This window comes from Oncorhynchus masou, chromosome 25, assembly GCF_036934945.1.
Source record: "Oncorhynchus masou masou isolate Uvic2021 chromosome 25, UVic_Omas_1.1, whole genome shotgun sequence".
Lineage (NCBI taxonomy): Eukaryota > Metazoa > Chordata > Actinopteri > Salmoniformes > Salmonidae > Oncorhynchus > Oncorhynchus masou.
In genome coordinates, this window is record NC_088236.1 from 18528893 (window position 1) to 18549053 (window position 20161).

Below are 20161 nucleotides of genomic sequence, written 5' to 3' on the forward strand. Positions count from 1 at the left end.
CTCCTCTTCTGAGGAGGAGTAGGATGGATCGGACCAAAAGTAAACAAAGTAAACAAAAAGAACAACCGAAATAGTTCCGGACCAAAAGTAAACAAAGTAAACAAAAAGAACAACCGAAATAGTTCCGTCTGGTAACTAATACAAAGACAGAAAACAACTACCCACAAATCATAGTGGGAAAACAGGCTGCCTAAGTATGGTTCTCAATCAGAGACAATGATAAACAGCTGCCTCTGATTGGGAACCATACCAGGCCAAACACAGAAATACAAAAACGTAGAACAACACATAGAATGCCCACCCCAACTCACGCCTTGAACAAACTAAAATAGAGACATAAAAAAGGAACTAAGGTCAGGACGTGACATAGGCCTACCACTGTTGTGTCATCGGCAAACTTAATGATGGTGTTGGAGTCGTGCCTGGCCGTGCAGTCATGAGTGAACAATCATAGATACATTTTCCCCCAGGAAAAGGCTTAAAGATAATAGCTAAAATTTTGGGGTAAAGGAAATGGATTTCAGTAAACAGACAGAGAAATTATTTTTTATAAGAATGGCCACTCCAGCACCTCTACCCTGTCTGTCAGCTCTGAATACATTATTTCCCTCAATATTAATATGAGTCCAGAATGTCCCCAGAGATCCAAATTTTAGCAATTACCAGAATGTCTGGATTCGTCTGCATAGCCCAGATCTTGATGTAATCCAGTTTAGGAAGTAAACTCCTAATGTTCAGATGCATCAACCCAAGTCCTTTACGATTTGTGACCAAGCACCTCTTTTCAGTCTTATGTAGCAACATTTTGAAATTGTGTTTTTTTATACATTGGATAAAGTACAGACTCAGAGCAAGACAATTGTATATCATATACCACAGCTGAGGAACAATGGGATATTAATTATACCTTGAAAATTGAAAAACTTGTAACCCCACTTTTGAGAAAATGGCCCTTCAATTGTTTGGTACACCTACCGGAGAGCTCTTCTTTGTCTATACCCATTCAGCTTCATTCACACACTCTTAAGCCTTAGCCCCACCCATCTCTTTAAGGATTCACATGTGAGGCCATGTGCTAAACAGAATGAGTAAGGTAGTGTAGTAAACAACCAAAGATTTCAAGACTAAAAGTGGTCAAAATAGTAGCCTACAATAAGGAAAAACTCCAGGTAAAATGACACTTTATCTCATCCTTGGCCTAAATCCTAATCTTACTTTTGTGCAGGTCATGTTGTTCTTCACATTACCGTCTCTGGTAAATACACACTATATCAAATAAAGTATATCTTTATTTGTTACATTCACAAGATACAGGTGTAAGCAGTATAGAAAAATGGTTACTTGCATATTTGCACCGTAGCAATATCAAAAATCGTGGTCCAGGTAAAAATATGTTAAAAATCATTTATAATTATTAGATTATGTTTACCCAGCCATACTTGTCTAAATTGATGGGACATGTGAAATAAATGCTAACCACCCTCCAGCCACATCTAGATAAGTGGATGGAGGGTGGTTAGCATTTATTTCACATATATGTAGTATAGTAATCTACAGTTTACTACATAATTATATAGTAAATACTGCAGCATTCTATTGTAAACTGTAGCATTTTTTATGTGTGTTTGTGAATACCTTGAGTGTGTGCGTATGTGTTTGTGGGCGTTAGTGACTTAGTCCTATGTGACGCTCTACACACCGCTTTACGTAATGAGGGGATTTTGCCTCTGCTCCATCTCCTCCTCTAATTTCTTCCTTCCCCCTCCCTTCCTCTTCGATCTCATTGTTGCTCTCATCCTCTTCTTCCTTCTCCTCCTTCTCTCTCTCATTCCTGTCTCTCCGAAGTCAAGCCGTGAGTTTTTGTCAGAAAGGAACAAGTGATCTATCTAGCTACTCTAAGGCAGTGTGGTAGTATTTAGGTGCCTTTCCTCTTTCTCAGTGTGGTAGTATTTAGGTGCTCTCTCTCCCTCCCCTCTTTCCATCTCTCTCAGTGTGGTAGTATTTAGGTGCTCTTATCTAAGGCAGTGTGGTAGTATTTAGGTGCTCTCTAAGGCAGTGTGGTAGTATTTAGGTGCCTCTAAGGCAGTGTGGTAGTATTTAGGTCTCTCCCTCCCTCTCCCTCTCTCTCCCTTCCTCTCCCTCTCTCCCTCTCTCTCCCTCCCTCTCCCTCTCTCTCCCTTCCTCTAAGGCTCTCTCTCTCTCTCTCTCTCTCTCTCCCTCCCTCTGCTCAACATTCCTCTTTCTCCTGTTCGATCACTCCTCTCTCTCTCTCTCTCTCTCCCTTTCTCTGGTTCACACCCTCCTCTCCTCTCCCGATCAGTCTCTATGTGAAGGGAGTTCCGTATGGTTACAGACTCGGCTGGTGAAAGAAGTCAAAGCAAGGTAGGGGAACACACCTCCCCCTCTCTCTTTTCAAATCTATTTCTTCTCCTATCTCTAGTTCACTCTTTCTTTCCCTCTCTGTCATGTGTCTTTGAGAAACTCAGAGATTAAGTTGTTTCCTCAGCTGTTTGAAAGACATTCTCACACTCTCTCCGCTCAGTTTATTCTCCTTCTCTCTCTCCCTATTGCTATTTCAGCCCTTTTCCCACTCTTTCTCTCGTTCACTCTATCTCTGTTTCTCTTAGTCACCATGCATACATCTGCTGCATGTTATGAGGTGGTGTCTACTGTAGTATATGAGGGGTCAAACCCTGTCTTTATTACAAAGTCATTTATGATTGTGGTTCGGGTTAAATAGAGATTGTCTGTGATACAGATAGATATACTGTTGCGTGTGTATGAAAGAGTGTGTGAGAAACAGAGAGTGGTAGAGAGGAAGATCTGAATTTTTGTCTGGTTCTTTTACAGACAGAGCACTCCTTACTGAAGGAAAAACTAAATAACTGTCGAAAAAATGTGTCAGTAGGTGTGTATGTGCGCGTTCTGGTGTGTGTGTGCACGCATGCACTATGAGATACTGATAGAAATAGCTGGCAGTGTGGTAGTTTTAGGTGCTCTTGTGTAAGGCAGTGTGGAAGTTTTTTTGGAGTTCTTGTCTAATGCAGTGTGGTAGTATTTGGGTGTTCTTGTCTAATGCAGTGTGGTAGTTTTAGGTGCTCTTGTGTAAGGCAGTGTGGAAGTTTTTTGGTGTTCTTGTCCAATGCAGTGTGGTAGTATTTGGTGCTCTTGCGCAGTGTGTAGTATTTAGGCAGTATTTGTGCTCTTGTCTAAGGCAGTGTAGTATTTAGGTGCGTCTAAGGCAGTGTGTAAGGCAGTGTCCTAGGCAGTGTAGGTGCTCTTTTGTGGTAGGTGCTCTTATCTAAGGCAGTGTGGTAGTATTTTGTCTAAGGTAGTGTGGTAGTATTTAAGTGCTCTTGTCTATGGCAGTGTCCTAGTATTTAGGTGCTCAGTGTGGTAGTATTTGTGCTCTTATCTAATGCAGTGTGGTAGTATTTAGGTGCTCTTATCTAAGGCTAGTATTTGCTCTTGTCTAAGGCAGTATTTGTGGTAGTATTTAGGTGCTCTTGTCTAATGCAGTGTGGTAGTTTTAGGTGCTCTTGTCTAAGGCAGTGTGGAAGTTTTTTTGGTGTTCTTGTCTAATGCAGTGTGGTAGTATTTGGGTGTTCTTGTCTAATGCAGTGTGGTAGTATTTAGTTGCTCTTGTCTATGGCAGTGTGGTAGTATTTAGGTGCTCTTGTCTAAGGCAGTGTGATAGTTTTAGGTATTTAGTAGTATTTAGCAGTGCTCTTGTCTAAGGCAGTGTGATAGTTTTAGGTGCTCTTGTGTAAGGCAGTGTGGTAGTTTTAGGTATTTGTGGTGTATTTATCTAAGGCAGTGTGGTAGTATTTAGGTGCTCAGTGTGGTAGTATTTTGTCTAAGGCAGTGTGGTAGTAGGTGCTCTTTTAGGTGCTCAGTGTGGTAGTTTTTGTCTAAGGCAGTGTGGTAGTATTTAGGTGCTCTTGTCTAAGGCAGTGTGATAGTTTTAGGTGCTCTTGTCTAAGGCAGTGTGGTAGTATTTGGGTGCTCTTGTCTATGGCAGTGTGGTAGTATTTAGGTGCTCTTGTCTAAGGCAGTGTGATAGTTTTAGGTGCTGTTGTCTAAGGCAGTGTGGTAGTTATAGGTGCTCTTGTCTAATGCAGTGTGGTAGTATTTAGGTGTTCTTGTCTGAAGCAGTGTGGTAGTTTTAGGTGCTCTTGTGTAAGGCAGTGTGGTAGTATTTAGGTGCTCTTGTCTAAGGCAGTGTGGTAGTTTTAGGTGCTCTTGTCTAATGCAGTGTGGTAGTATTTAGGTGCTCTTGTCTGAAGCAGTGTGGTAGTTTTAGGTGCTCTTGTGTAAGGCAATGTGGTAGTATTTAGGTAATCTTATCTAAGGCAGTGTGGTAGTATTTAGGTGCTCTTATCTAAGGCAGTGTGATAGTATTTAGGTGCTCTTATCTAAGGCAGTGTGGTAGTATTTAGGTGCTCTTGTCTAAGGCAGTGTGGTAGTATTTAGGTGCTCTTGTCTAAGGCAGTGTGGTAGTATTTGGGTGGTGCTCTGATCTAAGGCAGTGTGGTAGTATTTAGGTGCTCTTATCTCAGTGTGGTAGTATTTTATCTAAGGCAGTGTGGTAGTATTTAGGTGCTGTTGTCTAAGGCAGTGTGGTAGTATTTAGGTGCTCTTATCTAAGGCAGTGTGGTAGTATTTAGGTGCTCTTATCTAAGGCAGTGTGGTAGTATTTAGGTGCTCTTATCTAAGGCAGTGTGGTAGTATTTAGGTGCTCTTGTCAGTGTGGTAGTATTTAAGGCAGTGTGGTAGTATTTAGGTGTGTGGTAGTATTTAGGTGATCTTATCTAAGGCAGTGTGGTAGTATTTAGGTGCTCTTATCTAAGGCAGTGTGGTAGTATTTAGGTGCTCTTATCTAAGGCAGTGTGGTAGTATTTAGGTGCTCTTGTCTAAGGCAGTGTGGTAGTATTTAGGTGCTCTTATCTAAGGCAGTGTGGTAGTATTTAGGTGCTCTTATCTAAGGCAGTGTGGTAGTATTTAGGTGCTGTTGTCTAAGGCAGTAGTATTTAGGTGCTCTTGTCTAAGGCAGTGTGGTATTTAGGTGCTCTTATCTAAGGCAGTGTGGTAGTATTTAGGTGCTCTTATCTAAGGCAGTGTGGTAGTATTTAGGTGCTCTTGTCTAAGGCAGTGTGTAGTATTTGTGCTCTTATCTAAGGCAGTATTTAGGTGCTCTTATCTAAGGCAGTGTGGTAGTATTTAGGTGCTCTTATCTAAGGCAGTGTGTAGTATTTAGTATTTAGGTGCTCTTATCTAAGGCAGTGTGGTAGTATTTAGGTGCTCTTATCTAAGGCAGTGTGGTAGTATTTAGGTGCTCTTATCTAAGGCAGTATTTGTGGTCTAAGGCAGTGTGGTAGTATTTAGGTGCTCTTATCTAAGGCAGTGTGGTAGTATTTAGGTGCTGTTATCTAAGGCAGTGTGGTAGTGATTAGGTGATCTTATCTAAGGCAGTGTGGTAGTATTTAGGCTACTGTTGTCTAAGGCAGTGTGGTAGTATTTAGGTGCTCTTATCTAAGGCAGTGTGGTAGTATTTAGGTGATCTTATCTAAGGCAGTGTGGTAGTATTTAGGTGCTCTTATCTAAGGCAGTGTGGTAGTATTTAGGTGCTCTAAGGCAGTGTGGTAGTATTTAGGTGCTCTTATCTAAGGCAGTGTGGTAGTATTTAGGTGATCTTATCTAAGGCAGTGTGGTAGTATTTAGGTGCTCTTATCTAAGGCAGTGAGGTAATATAGCCGTGATGTGACCACACTCAGTAGGGACTGATAGGGTTACTTCTGCGGCAAGGCCATCTCGCTGTGTGGCTCTACCTCCACCACTGACTCGCTGTGTGGCTCTACCTCCACCACTGACTCGCTGTGTGGCTCTACCTCCACCACTGACTCGCTGTGTGGCTCTACCTCCACCACTGACTTGCTGTGTGGCTCTACCTCCACCACTGACTCGCTGTGTGGCTCTACCTCCACCACTGACTCGCTGTGTGGCTCTACCTCCACCACTGACTCGCTGTGTGGCTCTACCTCCACCACTGACTCGCTGTGTGGCTCTACCTCCACCACTGACTCGCTGTGTGGCTCTACCTCCACCACTGACTCGCTGTGTGGCTCTACCTCCACCACTGACTCGCTGTGTGGCTCTACCTCCACCACTGACTCGCTGTTGGGGCTTGCGTGTAATCAGTTGTGTAGATGTCTGTGTTTGTGTGTGCGTGCAAGTCTGTGTGTTTGTGTGTGTGTGTGTCTTTCCACTTATGCAATGGAAAGTGCGTCTAAAATCTGTTTATAGGTACTAACTCATATTAGACGTGTGCTACTTTTCCCCCTCCCTCCCTCCCTCCCTCCCTTTCCCTCCCTCCCTCCCTCCCTCCCCCTCCCTCCCTCCCTCCCTCCCTCCCTCCCATTCTTCCTCCTTTCCCTGGGCAGGTAGTAAAATGGATTGGTGTCAGTCCGAGCGATGGAAAGGGCAGAAAGTGGAAGAGAACAGATCCCAAAGAGAACTTCGAAGAGGTAGGAGCCCCTTTAAATAGACCTCTATCTCAAGCTCTCATAGTCTGTGTGTTCTGTCTGTCAGACACACTGCTTCCGAGTGGACTCTCTATCTAAGGCTGTCTGCTCTCTCTCTCTCTTTCTCTCTCTTTCTCTATCCCTCTCTCTGTGCATTTGTACATGCAAACATGTGTGCATGTCTTTACCTAATCTGCATGTCACTGGGTTTTGGGCCAACGTCAGGTATCAGGGTCAGGGATTAGATGTCAGAGATTAGCTGAGGTCAGATTGCGTGTTAATGAGGAATTCCCCAAGGACAACACACACACCTGCATCACTAATGAGCAAGAACCAATCTATTACCCACCGAGGGTTAGGAACCTTCAGCCTATATTTCCTGCCTGAGATAATGAACCTCATGGGTTAGCTGCTACTGACCATTTTAAATGGAGGCTGTAGCTTGTCACAATATAGTATAAAACAATATAGTTAAAAAAACTTGTAGCCAAGGTTGTCCTGAAAAGAAAATGGTAAAACTCTTCATTGTGAGGCTAAATACACTCTGAGTGTACAAACATTATGAACACCTGCTCTTTCCATGACAGACTGACCAGGTGAATCCAGATTAAAACTATGATCCCTTATTGATGTCACCTGTTAAATCCACTTCAATCAGTGTAGATGAAGGGGAGGAGACAGGTTAAAGAATGATTTTTAAGCCTTGAGACAATTGAGACATGGATTGGGTATGTGTGGAATTCAGAAGGTGATTGGGCAAGACAAAACATGTGCCTTTGAACGGGGTATGATAGTAGGTACCAGGTGCACCGGTTTGAGTGTGTCAAGAACTGCAATGCTGCTGGGTCAATAGTTTCCTGTGTGTGTCAAGAATGTTCCACCACCCAAAGGACATCCAGCCAACTTGACACAACTGTGGGAAGCATTGGAGTCAACATGGGCCAGCATCCCTGTGGAACACTTTGGACACCTTGTAGAGACCATTCCCTGACAAATTTAGGCTGTTCTGAGGGCAACAGGAAGTGCAACTCAATAGTAGAAAGGTGTTCCTATTGTTTTGTACACTCAGTGTTTGTCAACGTGTGTCAAATGTGTACGTTGTAAGTTAAAGGCACTTTGTGTGTGTAATTAGTTCCACAGCCATTTGTGCAGATAAAATGCCCAAATAATAATTTCTAGTTGAATGAACATATGAGACCATTTGAGCAAACACGTGATTTTCAGTTGATCGAATTTCTGTCTAGGTTTTCTCATGTTGGAGCTAATGTTGGGCCAAGTAAAAATGTTAAGTTCAGGTGGGACTTTGACTGAAAAGTTGAGTAAACAAAAAAGAACCAGTGGAACCAGTTAATTAATAATATTTACAGTTGAAGACGGAAGTTTACATACACTTAGGTTGGAGTCATTAAAACTCGTTTTTCAACCACTCCACACATTTCTTGTTAACAAACTATAGTTTTGGCAAGTCACTTAGGACATCTACTTTGTGCATGACACAAGTCATTTTTCCAACAATTGAGTTCCTGTATGTTGTTATGATCACACCATGACTTGTTAATCAGTGCATGCACAAAGTGACTGGTGTGTTTACGGACATATTCAATCAATCCCTATCCCAGTCTGCTGGACTTTCTGACGGGCCGCCCCCAGATGGTGAGGGTAGGTAATAACATCTCCACCCCGTGTGTGAAAGGAGTGTACAAGGAGTCCTACAAATCTGACTCAGTTACACCAGCTTTGTCAGGAGGATTGGGCCAAAATTCACCCAACTTATTGTGGGAAGCTTGTGAAAGGCTACGAGAAACATTTGGCCCAAGTTAAACTATTTAAAGGCAATGCTACCAAATACTAATTGAGTGTATGTAAACTGACCCACTGGGAATGCGATGAAAGAAATAAAAGCTGAAATAAATCATTCTCTCTACTATTATTCTGACATTTAGAATTCCATGAAGTGGTGATCCTATCTGATCTGAGAAACTGAAATTTTACTAGATGTCAAGAATTGTGAAAAACTGAGATTAAATATATTTGGCTAAGGTGTATGTAAACTTCCGACTTCAACTGTAGTTGAAACAACTAGATTTGTATTTTTTACAGTGCACACTGAGGGGCAGCAAAAGGGTCCCTTCCTGTGGGAGGGAGAGTGTGGAAATCAGGCCCCATGAAAGAATAGCCAATTACTGCCTGCTTGGCAATGCACCTCAGCCCACCCTACCCCTTTCCACCTCCCTCCTCAGGCCTCTTCCCTGTGGCCCATCATCGCTGCCACCCTCTCTCTATCTCTTTGTTTCTGTGTACAGAGGGAGCCCCTGGATGGGGCCAGGTGTATTTAATATTAGTCCTTCATGTACTTCAAACTCGCCTGCCCCCATCCTCCATCCTCTCCTCCCCCCATCTGTCTGTCACAGGTTTATAAATCACCAAGCAGACCGGCTCTGAAAAACAGAGGATGATAGGAGAGACGGAGAGGGGAAGGAGGGGAGAATAAAGGTAGAGGTGATAGCAGGAAGTGTAGAGAAGACGGGGGATGAAAGATGGGGACAGGTGATATTAGAGAGGGTGGTCAGGAGGGAAGAGAAAGGTGAAGGGGCAGAGAAGATAGGAGAGGAGAAGACAGTGGAGAGGAGAGAAGGGGTGAGAGAGAAGTGCTTGGATGGTAATGGAGTAGGAGGAGAAAAGGAGGAGAAAATATTTGACTTGAGGATGACGACAAAAGATGAGAGACGAGAATGGAAGAGACAAGATGAGATGAGACAATTGGATGTCTATCCATGTCCTGCTAGAGGTAACAGTGAGCTCTATTACCATCAAGTAGGGTAGGGCTTTGCTAGGGAGTTGTGGACATAGGTTGTAGACAGGGGTGGTGAATGGATGGAATCCCATGACTCCAGATCAGAAGGTTGTGTGTTTGATCCCAGTGGTCTACCGTTGTTTTGTATTTTTTGGTTTTAACCCTATTCCAAACCATAACCCTTACCTTAACCATTCAGAATGAGTGCCTACATGTAATGTTTTAACCATATCCAAAACCATAACCCTTAATTTGGAGCTGCTTCACAATTTGACATTTTTATTAATGGAATGATACTGAGCAGGAGGAGTCAACCCAGGGAGTCAAAAAACTTTGGAGCAACTTAGAAATTTTACATTTGAAGAAATGTGGAAAAATGTCTAATTCTGTAGTGAGAGCTTGTTGATTACGTCATAGATGACTGGTGTACACACACACACACACACGCACACACACACGCACACACACACACACACACACACACACACACACGCACACACACACACACACACACACACACACACACACACACACACACACACACACACACACACACACACACACACACACACACACACACACACACACACACACACACACACACACACACACACACACACACACACACACACACACACACACACAGAGCATATAGAGAGAGGGCTTAAATGAGTGTTGCTTATTTAGAGCCAGAATGTATTACCTCTTTCCTTGCTTATATGTGCCATGCGTGCGTGTGTGCGTGCGTGCGTGTGTGTGTGTGTGTGTACATACCTCAAATCAAATCAAATCACATTTATTTACATAGCCCTTCATACATCAGCTGATATCTCAAAGTGCTGTACAGAAACCCAGCCTAAAACCCCAAACAGCAAGCAATGCAGGTGTAGAAGCACGGTGGTTAGGAAAAACTCCATAGAAAGGCCAAAACCTAGGAAGAAACCGAGAGAGGAACCAGGCTATGTGGGGTGGCCAGTCCTCTTCTGGCTGTGCCGGGTAGAGATTATAACAGAACATGGCCAAGATGTTCAAATGTTCATAAATGACCAGCATGGTCGAATAATAATAAGGCAATAAACAGTTGAAACTGGAGCAGCAGCACGGCCAGGTGGACTGGGGACAGCAAGGAGTCATCATGTCAGGTAGTCCTGGGGCATGGTCCTAGGGCTCAGGTCAGTTGAAACTGGAGCAGCAGCATGGCCAGGTGGACTGGGGACAGCAAGAAGTCATGTCAGGTAGTCCTGGGGCATGGTCCTAGGGCTCAGGTCCTCCGAGAGAGAGAAGGAGAGAATTAGAGAACGCACACATAGATTCACACAGGACACCGAATTGGACAGGAGAAGTACTCCAGATATAACAAACTGACCCCAGCCCCCCGACACATAAACTACTGCAGCATAAATACTGGAGGCTGAGACAGGAGGGGTCAGGAGACACTGTGGCCCCATCCGAGGACAGGGCCAAACAGGAAGGATATAACCCCACCCACTTTGCCAAAGCACAGCCCCCAAACCACTAGAGGGATATCTTCAACCACCAACTTACCATCCTGAGACAAAGCTGAGTATAGCCCGCAAAGATCTCCGCCATGGCACAACCCAAGGGGTGGCGCCAACCCAGACAGGATGACCACATCAGTGAATCCACCCACTCAGGTGACGCACCCCTTCCAGGGACGGCATGAGAGAGCCCCAGTAAGCCAGTGACTCAGCCCCTGTAATAGGGTTAGAGGCAGAGAATCCCAGTGGAAAGAGTGGAACCGGCCAGGCAGAGACAGCAAGGGTGGTTCGTTGCTCCAGAGCCTTTCCGTTCACCTTCCATAAAAATGGAGCTCACTCCTGGGCCAGACTACACTCAATCATATGACCCACTGAAGAGATGAGTCTACGGCAGGACCAAATCAGAGAGATAGCAAGCCCATGTAATGCTTTAAAGAGCCCTTGCTTTGACAGGAAGCCAGTGTAGGGAGGCTAGCACTGGAGTAATATTCAAATGTTTTGGTTTGAGACCATAAAAATGGAGCTCTATAGAGCATTGCAGTAGAAAGTGCCATGGATTATTTTTCTGCATCATTTTTGGACAGAAAGTTTCTGATTTTTGCAATGTTACGTAGATGGAAAAAAGCTGTCCTTGAAATGGTCTTGATATGTTCTTCAAAAGAGAGATCAGGGTCCAGAGTAACGCCGAGGTCCTTCACAGTTTTATTTGAGACGACTGTACAACCATTAAGATTAATTGTCAGATTCAAGAGAAGATCTCTTTGTTTCTTGGGACCTAGAACAAGCATCTCTGTTTTGTCCGAGTTTAAAAGTAGAAAGTTTCCAGCCATCCACTTCCTTATGTCTGAAACACCTGCTTCTAGCAAGGGCAATTTTGGGGCTTCACCATGTTTCAATTGAAATGTACAGCTGTGTGTCATCCGCATAGCAGTGAAAGTTAACATTATGTTTTCGAATAACATCCCCAATAGGTAAAATATATAGTGAAAACAATAGTGGTCCTAAAACGGAACCTTGAGGAACACCGAAATTTACAGTTGATTTGTCAGAGGACAAACCATTCACAGAGACAAACTGATATATTTCCGACAGATAAGATCTAAACCAGGCCAGAACTTGTTCGTGTAGACCAATTTGGGTTTCCAATCTCTCCAAAAGAATGTGGTGATCGATGGTATCAAAAGCAGCACTAAGGTCTAGGAGCACGAGGACAGATGCAGAGCCTCGGTCCGATGCCATTAAAATGTAATTTACCACCTTCACAAGTGCCGTCTCCGTGCTATGATGGGGTCTAAAACCAGACTGAAGGATTTCGTATACATTGTTTGTCTTCAGGAAGGCAGTGAGTTGCTGCGCAACAGCCTTTTCTAAGAGTTTTGAGAGGAATGGAAGATTCGATATAGGCCGATAGTTTTTTATATTTTCTGGGTCAAGGTTTGGCTTTTTCAAGAGAGGCTTTATTACTGCCACTTTGAGTGAGTTTGTATACATGTGTGTGTACTTATATATGTGTTTGTGTGTCTGTTTCTGTCTGTATGTGTGGGTGTGGGTGTGTGTATCAGGGGTCTGCTGAAGGATATTAGTCATGCTCTCATGGTAATGGGCCTCATTTTGTTCTCATTTTCATCTGTGGTCGGTGTAATGAGGGTCTGTCTGCCCCTGCTAACCAGCCCAGGAAGCCCTGTAGGCAAAGGCAGTCTGGGTCCGGCGGGCAGCGGCTTCTTTGGTCGTCATCCCAGTCACAGACATTCTCCAGATGCTGTGCAGGATTTTGTGCTAGCCCATCACTAAAACACCTGACTCAATTTATAGACGGATAGATTATAATCACCAAGCCGTTGATTAGTGAAATCAGGTGTGTGAGAGCTGGGCTGGAACAAAAGCTTGCATCCCATGATGTTCTGTTTTGCTTGTCTGTGGAGCCTCTCTTTGCTGTACACTACATGGGGAAAAGGGGAAAAAGGGTGAAATGAGTCTCCAAGCAGCACAATATCACACAATATCACCTGATTCACACCAAGGTGACGGCATGTCCTATAATCACAGTTTATAGGTTGCCATAGCAACAGGCATATCGGTCCCCTCCCTCGGCTGCCTCCTGAAGTCAAGTCTGCTACTCTCTGTTCATCATATATGCACAGTCACTTTAACGATACCTAAATGTACAGTGGGGCAAAAAAGTATTTAGTCAGCCACCAATTGTGCAAGTTCTCCCACTTAAAAAGATGAGAGAGGCCTGTAATTCTCATCATAGGTACACTTCAACTATGACAGACAAAATGAGAAGAAAAAAATCCAGAAAATCACATTGTAGGATTTTTAATGAATTTATTTGCAAATTATGGTGGAAAATAAGTATTTGGTCACCTACAAACAAGCAAGATTTCTGGCAATTTGTGGCATATTTTTAAGTGGGAGAACTTGCACAATTTGTGGCTGACTAAATACTTTTTTGCCCCACTGTACATACTACCTCAATAAGCTTGACACACCAGCGCTGCCGGAATAGCCCTTCACTCCGGCGCTGCCGGAGTCTCCCGCCTGTCCGGTGCTGATGGAGTCTCCCTTCCATTCGGGGCCCTCTGCTAGGGTCCCCAGTCCGAGGTCGGCGGCGAGGGTCGCTGCTCCAAAGGCGCCACTTAAGTGGGCCGAGACTATGATGGAGTGAGGTCCACGTCCCGCGCCAGAGCCGCCACCGCGGACAGACGCCCACCCAGACCCTCCCCTATAGGTTCAGGTTTTGCGGCTTGAGTCAGCACCTTTTGGGGGGCGTACTGTCACGTTCTGACCTTAGTTCTTGTGTTATGTCTTTGTTTTAGTATGGTGAGGGTGTGAGTGGGTGGGTAGTCTATGTTCTTTTTTCTATGTTGTGGTTTTATTTTGGCCTGGTATGGTTCTTAATCAGAGGCAGGTGTCGTTCGTCATCTCTGATTGAGAATCATACTTAGGTAGCCTTTTCCCACCTGTGTGGGGTGGGTGATTGTTATGTATATCTCACCTTACAGAACTGTTTTGTTTCGTTCTTCCTTCACTGACATAAGAAGCGTGCTTAGCCGGTTTATCAGAAATCAGTCCGTAGATCAGCATGTTTCTCCACGATCTTATCATTTTGTCAGCTGAGCACAGCAGCTGACTGAGGAGGCTACTGCAATGACTTGTGGGGGGAGAACAGCTGCTTTAGCAAATGTAAGCAAATTTAAGCGTTAGCACTACTAGCTACAGTAGCTTTCTAGCTAGCTATTGTTGGAAGATTCAACATTGTGTGCAGCACTAAGTAGGTAGCTGGTTGGTTAGCAGTATCGTTTCAGTCAAAATGATTTCAGTGACTGGCTCAATATTCAGCAAATTTATGCTAGCTTTCGTGCCCGTAATCAAACTTCAGAAATACAGCTAATTGAAGCACAATAATCCTTAGCGAGATGTAAAATGGGGCGACTAAGATTTACTCATCAAAAAAACATACATTGTTTTAGCTTAGATTAATTCAGACAGTTTTGAAACGGAAATTGACGATTTCAATTAGGGAATATTTTCAGAATGCTACTGCAGCCCATTGTAGCCTGACAACTTTTGAACTATCCCATGGCTATTTAGGAGATACGAGACAGATCAGTGCTGGTGGAATCGAGTCAATAAGTCAATATTACTGCATATACTGTATCTTGTAGAGGGAAGGTCAAACATCTATGTGTATGTCTGAAAGACAAAGACTAAATCTATTACTAGATATGTTGACCTCTGCATTACCAGACACTGGATTATCAGACTGGTCTCTGATGGCGTGAGGTTTAAATTAAAGAATTACAACTTCAGTGGCATGAGGTACGTCCCAACCTTGTCCTTGGTTGATAGACAGGTTGTGGTATGTGGCATGTTGCGTGCCTGCCTCTGTGATCCCATGTTGCGTTTCCATGTACACACAGTAGTCTCCAGACTGCACTGTGACACACCTGACCAGAGCATGTGAAGAGTTACGGTTGGGAGGAGAGGGGAGACACCACCATAAAGTCATGAGAATTATATTATACGCATGCACACACACACACACACACACACACACACACACACACACACACACACACACACACACACACACACACACCCTTGCACACACAACCACAAAAGAGTGGATTATCACATTCCACAAAACACTCCAGAGGGAAAGATTCCTCTCAGCTTAGATTCATGAGGTACAGAGCGAGAGAGAAACAAAGAAAGAGAGAATACTACATTTCTTGCCATTGCAAGTAAAGTGGAATATACCCACCTTATTAAACATATCAGCTCTTCTTTCAGCTCCTCTATACACAGAGCTTTATGGAAACAGATGTCTGTCTTGCCTCTCCTTTTAGTTGTGTCTTTCCATTGTAGCAGTGGCCAAAGCACTGGCCCATTGACTAGAGAAAACTGTTGTATGAGAAAGAGGGACGGACGTGTTTCCCTAATGTTTACAGTTTTTTGGGATTGCTTACACACTAAAATTAAAAGTAGTACACTATTAACAAAGCCTTACACTCAAGAAGCAAAACATCAGCCCATATTTGCACAACTATAAGCACATTGTCAACCTCACACTTGTTGCAAAACTCTACACACAGTGATTTGTAAAACACTAAACACCACTTAACATACATTACACACAAAAATCTATCATGAAGTCATGTCCTTGCAATACCAAAGCACTGACTGTCAAATTACCACACCGTCCAACCAATTGGTTCAACACAGTCATCAGGTGTGCAAACACTCGTTTGCTTAATTGTAGACACACCAATCAGGTGTATAAGCACTATAAAAAGCAGCAGGTGAGTTCATCGGTCTTCAAGCACAATGGAAAGATTCAGAGAAAGAGTAAGACGAGGAGGAGAATGAGGAAGACGAGGAGAATGAGGAGGACGAGGATAACGAGGAGGATGAGGAGGACGACGAGGAGAACGAGGAGTAGGACGAGAAGGAGGTGGAAGGGGAGGAAGAGGAAGACAAGAAGGTGCTCAAAGAGGACCGAATCTGACAAATGAGATCCGCGCAACACTGGTTGACCACGTTGTCAACCACGGCCCGACACTGAGGGAGGCTGGACTGGGAGTACAGCCAAATCTAAGCTGATACACAGTGGCAAGTGTGATGAGAACATTTATACTGGAAAATAGGTATTGTAAAAATATCATCATATCAAAAACATCTGCACGGTTTCAGTAACTGCTTACAGTACTGTATTCTATGCACTATCAGCACTTCTGTTTCCTTTTCCTGTGAAATTACTGTACTATTGTATACTGTTTATTTTTTACATAGGATTGAGGATCAGGGATGACAAGGGGGAAGGCCTCCTATGTTCACAGAACAGCAAGAGAGGGAGATAGTAAACATGGTTTTGGCCAACAATGCTATAACACTCAAGCAGCTGCAAGCTAACAGTGTCAATAACCACGCCATTTTCAACGATATCCATCAGGTCTCAACATCAACACTGGCACGCATCCTAAAAAAACAACATATTCAAATGAAGCAAATTTATCGAGTGCCTTTCGAGCGCAATTCCGAAAGGGTGAAACGACTGCGGCATGATTATGCAGAGGTGTGTATTCACTTTAACAGTGATCTTGCATACTGTCTCATAATCTTTTACTGTACTGTAATATGTAAACTAGATCTACACTGAACTACACAATGTTGCCTGACACTGTTTGTCAGAGAGTTTTACGAATGAATGGAGAGGAGATCCAGCATGAGTTCATTTATGTAGATGAGGCTGGGTTCAACCCGACGAGAACATGAAAGAGGGGAAGAAACATCATTGGCCACAGGGCTATAGTCAACGTCCCAGGGCAACGTGGGGGTAATATAACACTGTGCAGCCATTACACAGAATGGGGTCCTCCACCGCCATGCCCACATGGGCCCTTACAACACAGCACTCATACTTATATTCTTGGACCAATTGCACAACATAACAGCAGCAAATCAAATCGATCATATGCAATACATTGTTGTCTGGGACAATGTGTCTTTCCACCGCTCTGCTCTGGTTCAGAACTGGTTTCAGCAACATCCACATTTCACCGTCCTATATCTTCCACCATACTCTCCATTCCTCAACCCTATAGAAGAGTTTTTCTCGGCATGGCGATGGAAGGTATATGATCTCCGTCTCCAGGCTGGGGTACCCCTCATCCAAGCCATGGAGGAGGCCTGTGACCAAATGTAGGTAGCAGCAATGCAAGGATGGATTTGTCATTCAAGACGTTTCATTCCAAGGTGTCTTGCTTATGACAATATTGCCTGCGATGTTGATGAAATTCTCTGGCCAGATCCAGCTAGGCGAAGAAGTTTTGAAAATCGTGCTTAAGCAATCAAAAGAAAATGTAAACAACGTCTGTTTCACTCACCTCTCATATATATAATACTGCTAACCAATAAGTATCTGTTGATTTGACAAAACAATTGATTCCCATTCAAATCCTATTTTCACTAAACCCTAACCTTCTCCTTAACCTTAACCCGAACCCTAACCTTTACCCCTAACCCTAACCCTAATTCTAACCCTAACCTTAATTCTAACCCTAACCCTAACCCTCAACCTAACCCCTAAGCCTAAAATAGCCTTTTTTATTGTAGGGACCAGTGAATTTGTCAGAATTGTCCGTGTTTTACTAGGCTTGTGAGATATTCTGGTCCCCACAAGGATAGTAAAACCAAAAACACAAACGTATACACACAAACTGTATTCAAACTGTGTATACGTATGCTTTATGTAAGCTGGTACTTGGCACCACACTTTCCTCGTCATCACACTTCAGTTTTACTGTAAAGTTATTTTAAGGAAGATCATGAGTGTAAAAGGCATAGTATAACTGTATGGGAAGGAAAGGTTCAGGATTTTATAGTAGGACAGACAGTGAGAAGAAAGTAAGATGTAGACACAGATTTGAAGAGACCCAGAAAGAGAAAGAGAAAGAGGGACATGGAGAGAGTGAGATGGATAGAGAGAGAGATAGAAATAGACAGAGAGAGCTCGATTGAGATATATAGAGATAGAGAGGGAAAGAGAGATATAGACCGAGAGAGCTAGAGCAAGACAGAGAGAGATAGATATAGAGCAAATCATGAGAAAACAAAAAGCAAATCATGAGAAAACAAAAAGAAAATTACTTGACACATTGGAAAGAATTTTTTAATAACAGAGCAAACTAGAATGCTATTTGGCCCTAAACAGAGAGTACACAGTGGCAGAATACCTGGCCACTGTGACTGACCCAAACTTAAGGAAAGCTTTGACTATGTACATACTCAATGAGCATAGCCTTGCTATTGAGAAAGGCCACCTTAGGCAGACATGGCTCTCAAGAGAAGACAGGCTATGTGCACACTGCCCACAAAATGTAGTGGAAACTGAGCTGAACTTCCTAACCTCCTGCCCATTGTATGACCATATTAGAGACACAACCCTAACCCTCAGATTACACAGATCCACAAAGAATTCAAAAACAAACCCAATTTTGATAAACTCCCATATCTACTGGGTGAAATTCCACAATGTGCCATCACAGCAGCCAGATTTGTGACCTGTTGCCACAAGAAAAGGGCAACCAGTGAAGAACAAACACCATTGTAAATACAACCCATATTTATGCTCATTCATTTTCCCTTATGTATTTTAACCATCTGTACATTGTTACAACACTGTAAATATACATAACATGACATTTGTAATGTCTTTATTGTTTTGAAACTTCTGTATGTGTAATGTTTACTGTTAATTTTTATTGTTTATTTCACTTTTGTCAGGCCTACAAACCTGACTCAGTTACACCAGCTCTGTCAGGAGGAATGGGCCAAAATTCACCCAACTTATTGTGGGAAGCTTGTGGAGGGCTACGCGAAACGTGTTTCCCATGCCAATAAAGCCCCTTGAATTGAATATAGACAGAGAGAGACAGAGAGAGCTAGCGCTAGACAGAGAGCTAGAGATAGACAGAGAGAGATTGACATAGACAGAGAATGACAGAGAGAGAGCTAGAGCTAGACATAGAGAGCTAGAGCTAGACAGAGAGAGATAGATAGACAGAGAGAGATAGAAATAAACAGAGAGAGATATAGACAGAGAGAGCTAGAGCTAGACAGAGATAGATAGATAGATAGATAGATAGATAGATAGATAGATAGATAGATAGATAGATAGATAGATAGATAGATAGATAGATAGATAGATATAGACAGAGAGAGACAGAGAGAGACAGAGAGAGCTAGAGCTAGACAGGGAGAGAGAGAGATAGACAGAGAGAGAGAGAAATAAACAGAGAGAGATATAGACAGGGAGAGCTAGAGCTAGACAGAGATAGATAGATAGATAGATAGATATAGACAGAGAGAGACAGAGAGAGCTAGACAGGGAGAGAGAGAGATAGACAGAGAGAGAGAGAAATAAACAGAGAGAGATATAGACAGGGAGAGCTAGAGCTAGACAGAGATAGATAGATAGATAGATAGATAGATAGATAGATAGATAGATAGATAGATAGATAGATAGATAGATAGATATAGATAGATAGAGAGACAGATAGATAGATATAGACTAGACAGAGGAGAGAGAGAGATAGACAGAGAGAGAGAGAAATAAACAGAGAGAGATATAGACAGGGAGAGCTAGAGCTAGACAGAGATAGATAGATAGATAGATAGATAGATAGATAGACAGAGAGAGACAGAGAGAGCTAGAGCTAGACATAGATAGATAGATAGATAGATAGATAGATAGATAGATAGATAGATAGATAGATAGGTAGATAGGTAGATAGATAGGTAGTTAGATAGAGACAGAGAGAGACAGAGAGAGCTAGAGCTAGACATAGATAGATAGGTAGATAGGTAGATAGATAGGTAGTTAGATAGAGACAGAGAGAGACAGAGAGAGCTAGACAGGGAGAGAAAGAGATAGACAGAGAGAGAGATAAACAGAGAGAGATAGAGAGATTACACTTCACACTTCTGTGAGTGTATTCACACTTGTGTAATGTTTACATTTCATTTTTATTGTTTATCTCACTTTTGTATATTATCTACCTCACTTGCATTTGCAAAGTTAACATATGTTTCCCATGCCAATAAAGACCCTTGAATTGAATTGAGAGACAGAGAGACAGAGAGACAGAGAGACAGACAGAGAGACAGACAGAGAGACAGAGAGACAGACAGACAGACAGACAGACAGACAGACAGACAGACAGACAGACAGACAGAGACAGACAAACAGAGAGAGATAGATATACAGTTGAAGTTGGAAGTTTACATACACTTAGGTTGGAGTCATTAAAACTCATTTTTCAACCACTCCACAAATTTCTTGT

At 43.0% G+C, this 20161-nt stretch overlaps 1 long non-coding RNA gene across 1 annotated transcript in view; it reads left to right on the forward strand.

Annotated features, from left to right (window-relative positions):
- Positions 1-2243: 2243 nt before the first annotated feature.
- The window catches only part of LOC135513865 (uncharacterized), a 52026-nt gene continuing 34108 nt past the window's right edge, over positions 2244-20161 (forward strand). Inside the window, exons 1-2 of the long non-coding RNA XR_010451599.1 lie at positions 2244-2382; positions 6441-6524. This is a non-coding gene — a long non-coding RNA (uncharacterized LOC135513865). The remainder of the gene's footprint in view (positions 2383-6440; positions 6525-20161) is intronic.